The sequence below is a fragment of the Daphnia pulicaria genome, chromosome 3, assembly GCF_021234035.1.
Source record: "Daphnia pulicaria isolate SC F1-1A chromosome 3, SC_F0-13Bv2, whole genome shotgun sequence".
Classification (NCBI taxonomy): domain Eukaryota; kingdom Metazoa; phylum Arthropoda; class Branchiopoda; order Diplostraca; family Daphniidae; genus Daphnia; species Daphnia pulicaria.
Window position 1 is genome coordinate 12,959,061 of NC_060915.1, and position 13,674 is coordinate 12,972,734.

Here is a 13,674-nt window from a genome sequence, read left to right on the forward strand (position 1 = left end):
GCAGCAGCGCACATCAAGTCATCCAAGTCTGTGCTGTGCTGTGTGTTTGCGTCACTTGACTGGGCGACACATCGCCCCCCCTTGTGTTATAGTCCTCCCAGTACGGCACGGCACGGGCGCCCTTGTATGTGTAGTTTATAGACGTAGCACAGCAGTTTGATGGCAACTCATTAAAGGAGCGCCTCGTCGTCGTTGGATTGTAAACCCACAAGTTTATACAATACTATCCCCTCCGGCTCGTGTCTGTGGACAAATGAGTCACGTATTTATACTAGGCAACTACTATCTACGTTCGTCTACGTTCTAAATCTGTGCAGTGAACTCTATCCTAGATCTAGTTATGGAGCGGAAACACATTTTTATACGTATGCCAAGTGTATATCGATTAAGCCGATGGCATTAGATGTAGTTGGCGACATTTTCAAAAGGTCGACACAGTCGATGCTTTTCTTCTTTTTATAGGTACGTGTTGTATAATCTATATCAGATTCTATACATCCCGGTAGAGATGCTGTTGTTGTGTATTAGAGTGCTTGGAGATCTGCAGTAGGTGGAGCTCAATTGATATATATTTACTGAAAGCATCAGCTATAGCTAGCGCCAGGGATTGGAGGGGAAATGTCGGGAGAAACTCGTCGTTCTCTTCTCTCGTACATATTTCATTTGCCGGAGCGAATGAAGAACTTGTCGGCGAGAGAAACTTTCCAATCAAGCATCTGTTTCCCGAAAAGTTAGTTATCTGTGCTATAGTAAAAGTATAGACTATTATACTCTGCTCGACTTGTAGCTATACACTTGCTACTCTTTCTTGCGCTGATGAATGAGTCTATACAAGACGAATCACTTGCAGTTCTATATTCGAGAGAGCCTGTTGCTTTCGTTTGTATGTCTATATTCCCTCTGCGTTGGCAACGAGCCAGGCCAACTGACGGCAGCATTTCGGGATTAATTTTCTGAACGATACACATTTTTAAAACTCATCTATTTCTACAGTTGCGATTTGTTGGCGAAAAATGGGGAAAAACAACTCGCTGATATTTATTAGTTTTCCCCGGTCTGCCCGTCGCGACAAATAACCTTCAGAGCCAAGCAGCAGCGTGATGATGGCTGTAATATAAAATACGAAACAGCTATAGTCAAACGTGTTGTATACAACTATACATCCATCAGAAAAGGGAAAATGACCAGACATCCGACGATATGATCCTGATGCAACCCTGTATATAGTCAGTTCTAGTTTTATTCTTTTGACGATGAAACGAAAAGAAAACTAAGCGAAGCCAAAAGAAGAAGAATAAGAAAGAAGAACATCACCACCACCCAAAGAGATTTTTTTCGGTGCATAAACTTTGTGATTCTTATTATAGAAGCGCCGACTATACACAGACAGACACGTCTCTCATCTCTTGTATTACAACAACAAAACTGGAAATGAGACGAATGGGTTATGCTGCTCTGTATAGTCGTTCTCGATTCCCTTATTTAGATGAGCGCACGCGGCCGTTTAGATTCTCTTTTTCTTTTATTTTCCTTTTGGCTGGTGGCGCCAAGCTCTCGCAGGTATCCAGCTGGTGCGGACGTGATCCGCGATACGGAAACTTATTCTTATTCGAAAACCCAATGCGCTGCTGCTGTGTATAGCGACGGTGCTGGGATGGTTATTTGTTGGCCGTCGCACCAGTGATTGATTCAATGTGTCTATGCTTGTGCGATTCGAGCCATACACGGCGAGGCCCGACGAATATATCGTTTCATCTTATTTCTTTTTCTTGATTTTCTTCTTCTTTTCGGTTATGTTCACGATGAAATAGCCAAATGACGAGGCGGCGGCTGATGGACCCGTGCCAAGTCATACACTCGGCATCAGTATACTCAGGTCCGCTGCTGTGATTGCCGCCGCCGTGTATCATTGTAGGCTACAGTAGATTATTGCCTGGCTAGCTTCATTCCCTTCTCGTTAGTCTTCATTTTCCCTTCAACAAGAAAAACAAGAAACAGAATAACTTAAAAAAAAAAATCTTTGGTTATTCTAGCGAAAGAAGGGAAAACATTGGAAAATGATGAAACAACAACAACAACACAAACTAAAGACGAACCCAAATTGAAAAATAATATACATAGCGAAAGGGAAAGGGATTTTTCTTTTGTCGACGTGTGCGGTCCGAGAACCACACACATGGCGCAGCCCAGCAGCCCAGCCCCAACCCCAAAAAAGTAAAAAAACAAAAGAAGAAAAACAGGAAAACCAAAAAATGTCGAAAAAGGGTCGAAAAAAGGTGGAGCGATTGACACCCAGAAACAAAACGCACATCGGCGGCATCGCTCCCGCTGTGCCGAGAGCCCACCAACCTGTTTTTCCCCCCACCGTTGTATGTAGAAGCAAACAAGTACTTGTATAAGCCTTTCTTTTACTGTAAAATATTTGTACACAACAACAACCGAATAAGGAATATATTACATAAGAAAAAACCAGGCAATTTCGGAATGAGAATATATAAAAAGCATGACGACTGCTGCGCCGTGAGTATTTGGTCCGATATGATTGATCCCGTAGAAATAAAAATAAAATGGACGAGCCATTTGTTTCACATCGTGTAATCACATAGCCAAAACCACAAAGCCATTTATTTTCCGCTGTGCTCTTTTTGAATGATTTCTTTCACGAATATAAACAACTCTCGAGCTGTGTTGTTGTTGTTGTGATCCCGCCCATGTCTATGTCTATGGAATACAAGTCTATAGCGAGACCCACAGCGGAGCTATATTAATGATTGGCTGATGCCTTTATATAATATTCCACAGCATCCACCAGCAGCCTCACATGTAGAGAAAGAAAAGAGTCGGTGCAATGAAGGCGGCCTACGCCCATGTTGGTATATATCTCCGTCAATCCTATCGCGCGTTTGCTTGTTTGGAAAGTCATGAATATCCCCAGCCATGATGAAATCATGACGTGAATAGCTGAAAAGCTCCTCGTCGGAAATCTAACCTTTCACTTTGAGCTTAGTAGGTACACAGTTTGGCTGAGCGGGCGTCGTCTATATAAAGTTTTGCCAGCGTCGATGCATTTTTGAACCAAAGTTTATATACATCCACCCGTTCTGGCTATACACAGCAGCAGCAGCAACCGGGAAATAGCGCAGGAACTATATGAACTATATTTATACGTAATAGAAGCCAACAGTTTTCTATAGTAGCATTTCTCATCTTGATTTGTTATTTAGTACTTTGAAATCATTGCTCATTTATGTAGCGCTCCAACAGGCACATTTATAAAGGTTAAAAGGGAATATAAGGACGACGAACTAAAGTTTCAAAATGAAAAGTGCTGCTGGAGAGAGATCGACTTGTTTTGGCTCTTATTATAGAAGCAGCCATGTAGGCCTATTTATTTCACCTAACTTCTATCAGGCACATCAAGTTATGACCTATATAGCCTACCAAATAACTACTGCTCTATACTAGACATCTTGATATGGACATATGTAACTCTTCACTTAACGGCCGAGTTTTATTTTTCATAAGGTATAAATACTAGCGTATCCTCTTTGGTATTGTCTATTCCGAGTTGCGCTCAGTTCCGTCCATCGGCGGTGGGAGGGAGAGGTCCTTCGATGAGCAGCACAACATCTCCGATCAACTGAGAGCTGCGCAACGTTATGCTCTTGACAGTCCCTCTCGAGGGAGTTGATATCCCCACAGCACATCGCTGGGCTTTTGCGTTCGAACAGCAACAACACGACGACGTCCGTGTGCACAGCATCCAGGTCTCTCAACGTCTTACGGTTGTCGACAGCATATCAGATGAAAACTTGTCCGGCGACTGCTGCTGGACTTTGGCGCGCGGGATGTTGATTTACGCCGATTTACGCGCACTACTCCAGCAAACGCGTGATGATGAGCGTCCAATATCAAACAACATTTTCTCTTTTATATTTCTGCCTATACTTTGCTGTCAGCCAACTCGTCTAGGGGGGAAATCTCAAAACCCGAAAAAGAAATATTATAACTTGGCACCTTCACAGCACACAGGAGCCGGTGGGAGCATATAGCAGTGTCGGCGGCGGCCCCTTGAGCTCTTTTGCCAACCTCGTTTTCTAGCTCCCAGCTATCAGCAGCAAACGACGTCAAGCCCCTGCTATATAGACTCTCCGACATATACCAACAGCCATCGAGGCGAATAGCTTTCAACGTTTCTTTTAATTAGCTGATTGGCACAGTCGTCGGTCGACGAGCGGTGCGGCTCCAGCGGCTCGACGGCGGAATTCGATTCCAGCGCAGCAGCAACTTTCTCCGATAAAGTTTCTGCTGGGAACAAGTGGCGACTAAAGAAGCCGCTGGCATCATCAGGCCGGCCACATCAAAATCTCAATCGAGCTGTTGATATGATCCTCTTGGAAATAGATGTGTGTAATAATATCGATGAAATTCGTGGTGGAAATGCATCGGTTTTCCTTTTTTTCATTCGCCGGGAGTTTTGCTGCTGTGCTGGAATTGAATTCCAAACAGCCCACACGTCCGTCAACGATCAACATCTGCTGGCCGCGCTAAAAACGTGTACTCACGTCTGTACTGCGCTCCAATGAATAAGTCTTTTATAGCAAATCGGCTTTGACGTCCAGCACACACACACTAGTCCTGTGAGAGAAGGTCCAGCGCATCCAGCAGGGAAAGGAATAAGTAAAAACAGGACTATGTACATTCGTCTCTGCGTTTGATGGAGTCTCTTCCGCCCCTCATAATATTCTAGAGGAGTGTACCAAAGTGCATATACTGTAGTATATAGTGATGGGAAAGAAAAAAGAGACACACAGCAGTGCGGCCGGCCAGGGCTAAAGAAGAGTCTATTGATGGTCACTCTCGGCGGCCCTTGATGGCCGTCCATTCAGTCTAAAGAGAGAGGTCCGTCGTCTATTTTCTATCTCTATATAAGCATTCGCCCTCCTTATTCGATATAGATCCATAAAAAAGAAGAAAAAAACAAACTTGTCCGATGGAACTGGTAAACTTGCAACAAAATGAGAGCAGACGACACTAATATTCTAATTAGCTTAAGATATCGATAGCAATTTAAAAAATCCACCCTCTCCTAATCAAACCAACCAATCAAAAACGATCAAACCTTTTTTCTCAGTTTAGCTCTAGACATCCGCTGAACGGATTGGGATTGGGATTGGGAGAAATAGTTTTTCTCAACAAGTTGCTGCACTGAGCTAAAAGTAAAAATGTCCACAAAACCGTTTGGTAAGAAACTGGCCCAATAATATGACCCCCCAGGACCCTCTTGTGAATCCAAGAGGGAACAAATAATATTTGTGGCTGTGCATCGGCAAGCAGGTGATATTGGGTTACATCGGTAAACAAAAATATACGAGAGGCGTATAACTTTGAATCACATATAATACATCATTTGAATACTATAATTAAAACCCAGCATTCACCGTACGTGTAATTGAAAATGTCAAATAAATAGGCAATTAACTGGATACAAGAGAAGGGGGATTTCCCGGCTAAATTTTCAAACTGATTTACAATTTCCACGAACAAATATAACGAATGCGCTTGCCTTCCTTCATTATAATTTCCGGATTCTGGTTCAATAGGCTTTCCTATACACAGCAGCAGCGACAACTGCTGCCAACTTTATTTGAACAGTTCTCTTTCCAATTAAAAAAGTGATGGAGCCCCAATCTGCTGGCAAACGGTTAACTTATTGGAATTACACGGCGGAGCAACAGCATCCATAGTGACGAAGTTCCGAGTCGAGGCCATTCACTGATCTCATTCGTAACAGATTCTTCATCATTGAACAAATCAAATAGACGTGCCGTGCAGTCCAAGTTCATTAAACACATCAGCAAGAGTCGGATCAATAGTACTTGTGTATACCTACTCACCTTATTTACATATAAAAATGGAGTTTGTTCTTCATACCCTTTTGATTTCATTTCTTTCAGCTAAATCATTACTCAAGTTCTAGACTATAAATAGCACGTAGACATTTCTTATATATATTTTCGCCATTATAATTTCGAGTTCAACCACCCGATATGCCGAGCAACTATCAACCAATCAAACGAGAGTCACTGGGGTTTCTCCACTCGAGTACTTGTCAAACTGGTTGGTTGGTGTTGAGCGCGCAATTTAATCAGATTTTTCAAATGACGGAAATAGCTTCGTATTGGTATAAGGTTTATTTATATAGGGTTCAGAGGAGGGGGAGGATATAATATGCTCGCACTCAAAGAGTCGTGTATATTACGGAAGGTTGCGTAGAAAAGAGGGTCATTAAAAATGTCCTTTTGATATTGCAACGAGACAAAATAAAACTGTGAACATAAATTTGAATTTGAACAAATTAAAGGGTATATCTTGATTTCTACATGTAGCGCATTCTGTTATATTTTTCGAGTTGAATAATGCGCCACTAGGTCTAGTCGAGGAGATGCTTGGTATAATAGACGCCGCATTCTGGAACGCTCACGTCTGCCCATCACGCAATGGCAAAGGGCCCGTCTCATTCTTTATGTACAAAAGAGTCTGATGGAGTCGAAGAATGTGTAGGTGTACACACACAAGAGTCTGCAACTGTCGAACAAGACAACATGTCTATTTAAAAACGGTGACAAAGATTCAAAAACTGGCGAGGCATTGACGCGCTCAGCAACAGAAAAATAGAAGAAAAAGGGAAAATAGACGAGGGCGCCCTATTTGAGCTAGACGTATCGCCTAGTCAGCATCGACGTGGATGTAGGAAATATGCATGAGCTGTGCAGCATGGCTCTATTGAAAAAGAGCAGCGGGAGTATCTTTGGGGGAGATCGAAGAAAACGCCTCGTCACAACAGCATCCAACAGCACATTGGGAGACGATCTATCGCTCGACCCTACTAACACGGCCCATCCTCTTTATGTAAGATGTAGATAAATATGGGATGGATAGATCCAGGTCGCAATTGTGGGGCGGTAGTATAGCGTAGGTATAAATTTATTCGGATCTAGGATGGGATCAAATAAAGAATATTCATCGTAGATCCACCAGCGTATATTCATTAACATACTGATTGTACATCAAAGTAATATACTCGGGGGTATGATTTTGTTGTGATACCATTTGGTACATACACAGAATGTGCATCACAGTATAACCATATTAGGTACACAGTGGACGAAAAAGCTAAAAAATATCTCAATTTCCATTACTCCCAAACGTTTGTTCCTAAATTGTACGAACAGTTGGTCAAATGGTTAGAGAGGTGAGCTACGGAATTGAAGGTCAGTAGTTCAAGTCTCGGGGTAGACTTTTATCTTTTAATTTCTGACAGAAATCATATCCAAAGATGGATGTTATTTAAGGATACTGTGTATACACAAACCGGTATATTCAAGGGACATACAAATGGTACATGCGGGGAAGGGGAAATAAGGATAAACATGAAGCATTCCATGGATATGCTGTTTGTATCTCCCTTATCCTTGGGAGTACGCTTCAGTCATATCCATGGTACATCGCTGTGTTAGTAGGGGAGTCATGGAGCCAGCATGTCGATTTCTCTTACACACCCCTGCTAATTCTATATACCGGTGACCTGGCCCCTCTCTAAATCTCTTTATATTATACAAGAGAGAAAATTGAACGACTCTTGTATACACATTGCCCGATAATGTTGTCTATTTGCTCCCAACTAGTAACTCTATATCGCACAAAAGTCTATAGTAGTACAAATATCAGCCTCTATAATAAATGTGCTATACTTGTGCTATTTGAGCACATAGTCTATAGCTATAGAGACGAGAGAGAAACACATATCAGCAGTTGAACACACACACACACAACGACCCGGGGCATTCAAACATGCTCCGCCGAGGCAAACAAAAACATTGTCTCCGTGACTTATGGACAATGAACATCGTAGGTTCTATTGTATACAGCTATAGAGCAGGATTGGATCCTGAAATTCCTCTTGTTGACGAAACTGTTCATTAGGAAAACGCCTTTATAGATGTCAGCTGACATCCAATTAGCATACGCGGATTGCGCGTATATCTATGCATATTCGAGTTGGGGAAGGAGTCGCCGATGTTATTATTATATGCATCGACCCCTGCGCTCCGAGGCCTGTTCATCTTCGAGCAACTAATAAGCAGCGCTAAATACTAGTCGCAGCAGCGCACATCAAGTCATCCAAGTCTGTGCTGTGCTGTGTGTTTGCGTCACTTGACTGGGCGACACATCGCCCCCCCTTGTGTTATAGTCCTCCCAGTACGGCACGGCACGGGCGCCCTTGTATGTGTAGTTTATAGACGTAGCACAGCAGTTTGATGGCAACTCATTAAAGGAGCGCCTCGTCGTCGTTGGATTGTAAACCCACAAGTTTATACAATACTATCCCCTCCGGCTCGTGTCTGTGGACAAATGAGTCACGTATTTATACTAGGCAACTACTATCTACGTTCGTCTACGTTCTAAATCTGTGCAGTGAACTCTATCCTAGATCTAGTTATGGAGCGGAAACACATTTTTATACGTATGCCAAGTGTATATCGATTAAGCCGATGGCATTAGATGTAGTTGGCGACATTTTCAAAAGGTCGACACAGTCGATGCTTTTCTTCTTTTTATAGGTACGTGTTGTATAATCTATATCAGATTCTATACATCCCGGTAGAGATGCTGTTGTTGTGTATTAGAGTGCTTGGAGATCTGCAGTAGGTGGAGCTCAATTGATATATATTTACTGAAAGCATCAGCTATAGCTAGCGCCAGGGATTGGAGGGGAAATGTCGGGAGAAACTCGTCGTTCTCTTCTCTCGTACATATTTCATTTGCCGGAGCGAATGAAGAACTTGTCGGCGAGAGAAACTTTCCAATCAAGCATCTGTTTCCCGAAAAGTTAGTTATCTGTGCTATAGTAAAAGTATAGACTATTATACTCTGCTCGACTTGTAGCTATACACTTGCTACTCTTTCTTGCGCTGATGAATGAGTCTATACAAGACGAATCACTTGCAGTTCTATATTCGAGAGAGCCTGTTGCTTTCGTTTGTATGTCTATATTCCCTCTGCGTTGGCAACGAGCCAGGCCAACTGACGGCAGCATTTCGGGATTAATTTTCTGAACGATACACATTTTTAAAACTCATCTATTTCTACAGTTGCGATTTGTTGGCGAAAAATGGGGAAAAACAACTCGCTGATATTTATTAGTTTTCCCCGGTCTGCCCGTCGCGACAAATAACCTTCAGAGCCAAGCAGCAGCGTGATGATGGCTGTAATATAAAATACGAAACAGCTATAGTCAAACGTGTTGTATACAACTATACATCCATCAGAAAAGGGAAAATGACCAGACATCCGACGATATGATCCTGATGCAACCCTGTATATAGTCAGTTCTAGTTTTATTCTTTTGACGATGAAACGAAAAGAAAACTAAGCGAAGCCAAAAGAAGAAGAATAAGAAAGAAGAACATCACCACCACCCAAAGAGATTTTTTTCGGTGCATAAACTTTGTGATTCTTATTATAGAAGCGCCGACTATACACAGACAGACACGTCTCTCATCTCTTGTATTACAACAACAAAACTGGAAATGAGACGAATGGGTTATGCTGCTCTGTATAGTCGTTCTCGATTCCCTTATTTAGATGAGCGCACGCGGCCGTTTAGATTCTCTTTTTCTTTTATTTTCCTTTTGGCTGGTGGCGCCAAGCTCTCGCAGGTATCCAGCTGGTGCGGACGTGATCCGCGATACGGAAACTTATTCTTATTCGAAAACCCAATGCGCTGCTGCTGTGTATAGCGACGGTGCTGGGATGGTTATTTGTTGGCCGTCGCACCAGTGATTGATTCAATGTGTCTATGCTTGTGCGATTCGAGCCATACACGGCGAGGCCCGACGAATATATCGTTTCATCTTATTTCTTTTTCTTGATTTTCTTCTTCTTTTCGGTTATGTTCACGATGAAATAGCCAAATGACGAGGCGGCGGCTGATGGACCCGTGCCAAGTCATACACTCGGCATCAGTATACTCAGGTCCGCTGCTGTGATTGCCGCCGCCGTGTATCATTGTAGGCTACAGTAGATTATTGCCTGGCTAGCTTCATTCCCTTCTCGTTAGTCTTCATTTTCCCTTCAACAAGAAAAACAAGAAACAGAATAACTTAAAAAAAAAAATCTTTGGTTATTCTAGCGAAAGAAGGGAAAACATTGGAAAATGATGAAACAACAACAACAACACAAACTAAAGACGAACCCAAATTGAAAAATAATATACATAGCGAAAGGGAAAGGGATTTTTCTTTTGTCGACGTGTGCGGTCCGAGAACCACACACATGGCGCAGCCCAGCAGCCCAGCCCCAACCCCAAAAAAGTAAAAAAACAAAAGAAGAAAAACAGGAAAACCAAAAAATGTCGAAAAAGGGTCGAAAAAAGGTGGAGCGATTGACACCCAGAAACAAAACGCACATCGGCGGCATCGCTCCCGCTGTGCCGAGAGCCCACCAACCTGTTTTTCCCCCCACCGTTGTATGTAGAAGCAAACAAGTACTTGTATAAGCCTTTCTTTTACTGTAAAATATTTGTACACAACAACAACCGAATAAGGAATATATTACATAAGAAAAAACCAGGCAATTTCGGAATGAGAATATATAAAAAGCATGACGACTGCTGCGCCGTGAGTATTTGGTCCGATATGATTGATCCCGTAGAAATAAAAATAAAATGGACGAGCCATTTGTTTCACATCGTGTAATCACATAGCCAAAACCACAAAGCCATTTATTTTCCGCTGTGCTCTTTTTGAATGATTTCTTTCACGAATATAAACAACTCTCGAGCTGTGTTGTTGTTGTTGTGATCCCGCCCATGTCTATGTCTATGGAATACAAGTCTATAGCGAGACCCACAGCGGAGCTATATTAATGATTGGCTGATGCCTTTATATAATATTCCACAGCATCCACCAGCAGCCTCACATGTAGAGAAAGAAAAGAGTCGGTGCAATGAAGGCGGCCTACGCCCATGTTGGTATATATCTCCGTCAATCCTATCGCGCGTTTGCTTGTTTGGAAAGTCATGAATATCCCCAGCCATGATGAAATCATGACGTGAATAGCTGAAAAGCTCCTCGTCGGAAATCTAACCTTTCACTTTGAGCTTAGTAGGTACACAGTTTGGCTGAGCGGGCGTCGTCTATATAAAGTTTTGCCAGCGTCGATGCATTTTTGAACCAAAGTTTATATACATCCACCCGTTCTGGCTATACACAGCAGCAGCAGCAACCGGGAAATAGCGCAGGAACTATATGAACTATATTTATACGTAATAGAAGCCAACAGTTTTCTATAGTAGCATTTCTCATCTTGATTTGTTATTTAGTACTTTGAAATCATTGCTCATTTATGTAGCGCTCCAACAGGCACATTTATAAAGGTTAAAAGGGAATATAAGGACGACGAACTAAAGTTTCAAAATGAAAAGTGCTGCTGGAGAGAGATCGACTTGTTTTGGCTCTTATTATAGAAGCAGCCATGTAGGCCTATTTATTTCACCTAACTTCTATCAGGCACATCAAGTTATGACCTATATAGCCTACCAAATAACTACTGCTCTATACTAGACATCTTGATATGGACATATGTAACTCTTCACTTAACGGCCGAGTTTTATTTTTCATAAGGTATAAATACTAGCGTATCCTCTTTGGTATTGTCTATTCCGAGTTGCGCTCAGTTCCGTCCATCGGCGGTGGGAGGGAGAGGTCCTTCGATGAGCAGCACAACATCTCCGATCAACTGAGAGCTGCGCAACGTTATGCTCTTGACAGTCCCTCTCGAGGGAGTTGATATCCCCACAGCACATCGCTGGGCTTTTGCGTTCGAACAGCAACAACACGACGACGTCCGTGTGCACAGCATCCAGGTCTCTCAACGTCTTACGGTTGTCGACAGCATATCAGATGAAAACTTGTCCGGCGACTGCTGCTGGACTTTGGCGCGCGGGATGTTGATTTACGCCGATTTACGCGCACTACTCCAGCAAACGCGTGATGATGAGCGTCCAATATCAAACAACATTTTCTCTTTTATATTTCTGCCTATACTTTGCTGTCAGCCAACTCGTCTAGGGGGGAAATCTCAAAACCCGAAAAAGAAATATTATAACTTGGCACCTTCACAGCACACAGGAGCCGGTGGGAGCATATAGCAGTGTCGGCGGCGGCCCCTTGAGCTCTTTTGCCAACCTCGTTTTCTAGCTCCCAGCTATCAGCAGCAAACGACGTCAAGCCCCTGCTATATAGACTCTCCGACATATACCAACAGCCATCGAGGCGAATAGCTTTCAACGTTTCTTTTAATTAGCTGATTGGCACAGTCGTCGGTCGACGAGCGGTGCGGCTCCAGCGGCTCGACGGCGGAATTCGATTCCAGCGCAGCAGCAACTTTCTCCGATAAAGTTTCTGCTGGGAACAAGTGGCGACTAAAGAAGCCGCTGGCATCATCAGGCCGGCCACATCAAAATCTCAATCGAGCTGTTGATATGATCCTCTTGGAAATAGATGTGTGTAATAATATCGATGAAATTCGTGGTGGAAATGCATCGGTTTTCCTTTTTTTCATTCGCCGGGAGTTTTGCTGCTGTGCTGGAATTGAATTCCAAACAGCCCACACGTCCGTCAACGATCAACATCTGCTGGCCGCGCTAAAAACGTGTACTCACGTCTGTACTGCGCTCCAATGAATAAGTCTTTTATAGCAAATCGGCTTTGACGTCCAGCACACACACACTAGTCCTGTGAGAGAAGGTCCAGCGCATCCAGCAGGGAAAGGAATAAGTAAAAACAGGACTATGTACATTCGTCTCTGCGTTTGATGGAGTCTCTTCCGCCCCTCATAATATTCTAGAGGAGTGTACCAAAGTGCATATACTGTAGTATATAGTGATGGGAAAGAAAAAAGAGACACACAGCAGTGCGGCCGGCCAGGGCTAAAGAAGAGTCTATTGATGGTCACTCTCGGCGGCCCTTGATGGCCGTCCATTCAGTCTAAAGAGAGAGGTCCGTCGTCTATTTTCTATCTCTATATAAGCATTCGCCCTCCTTATTCGATATAGATCCATAAAAAAGAAGAAAAAAACAAACTTGTCCGGCTGGCCGTCTCCTAATACATGTTGTTGGTCTCCCTCCTGGCCAGCAGTTTCTGAGAGATGCATTTTTTTTTTCAATTCGCTCCAGCGTTATTTTCTATATTCCTTTTCTGATGCTTTATAGTATATAGTATAGATCTGCTTCTATATTGGGCGCTTTGTATAGATGTTGTGCTGCTTTGTGTCTATTTATTTCCCACATGCGCTCCCACCCAAGACGACGACCCCCAATCCAATCTGCTCTCAGCGGGAGTAATTCTACCAGGAAATATGATCGCATCGCTGCTGCTGTCCGCGCCTTATACATTTATAATAGACTCTCTGCTGCTGCTCTGCTCTTGTGCACAGTCTACATAAGAAAAGAAGCAAGAGAAGGGGGGAGACATATATGCCCAGCAGCAGCATTGCTGGGCCTCGCGGATCAGAGCGACAAAAACATGATCCACCACGAAGAGAGAATGTTGGATGATTATTATTCCTCGTAAATATATAAACCCCTTTGGATTGTGTTTCTGCTGCTG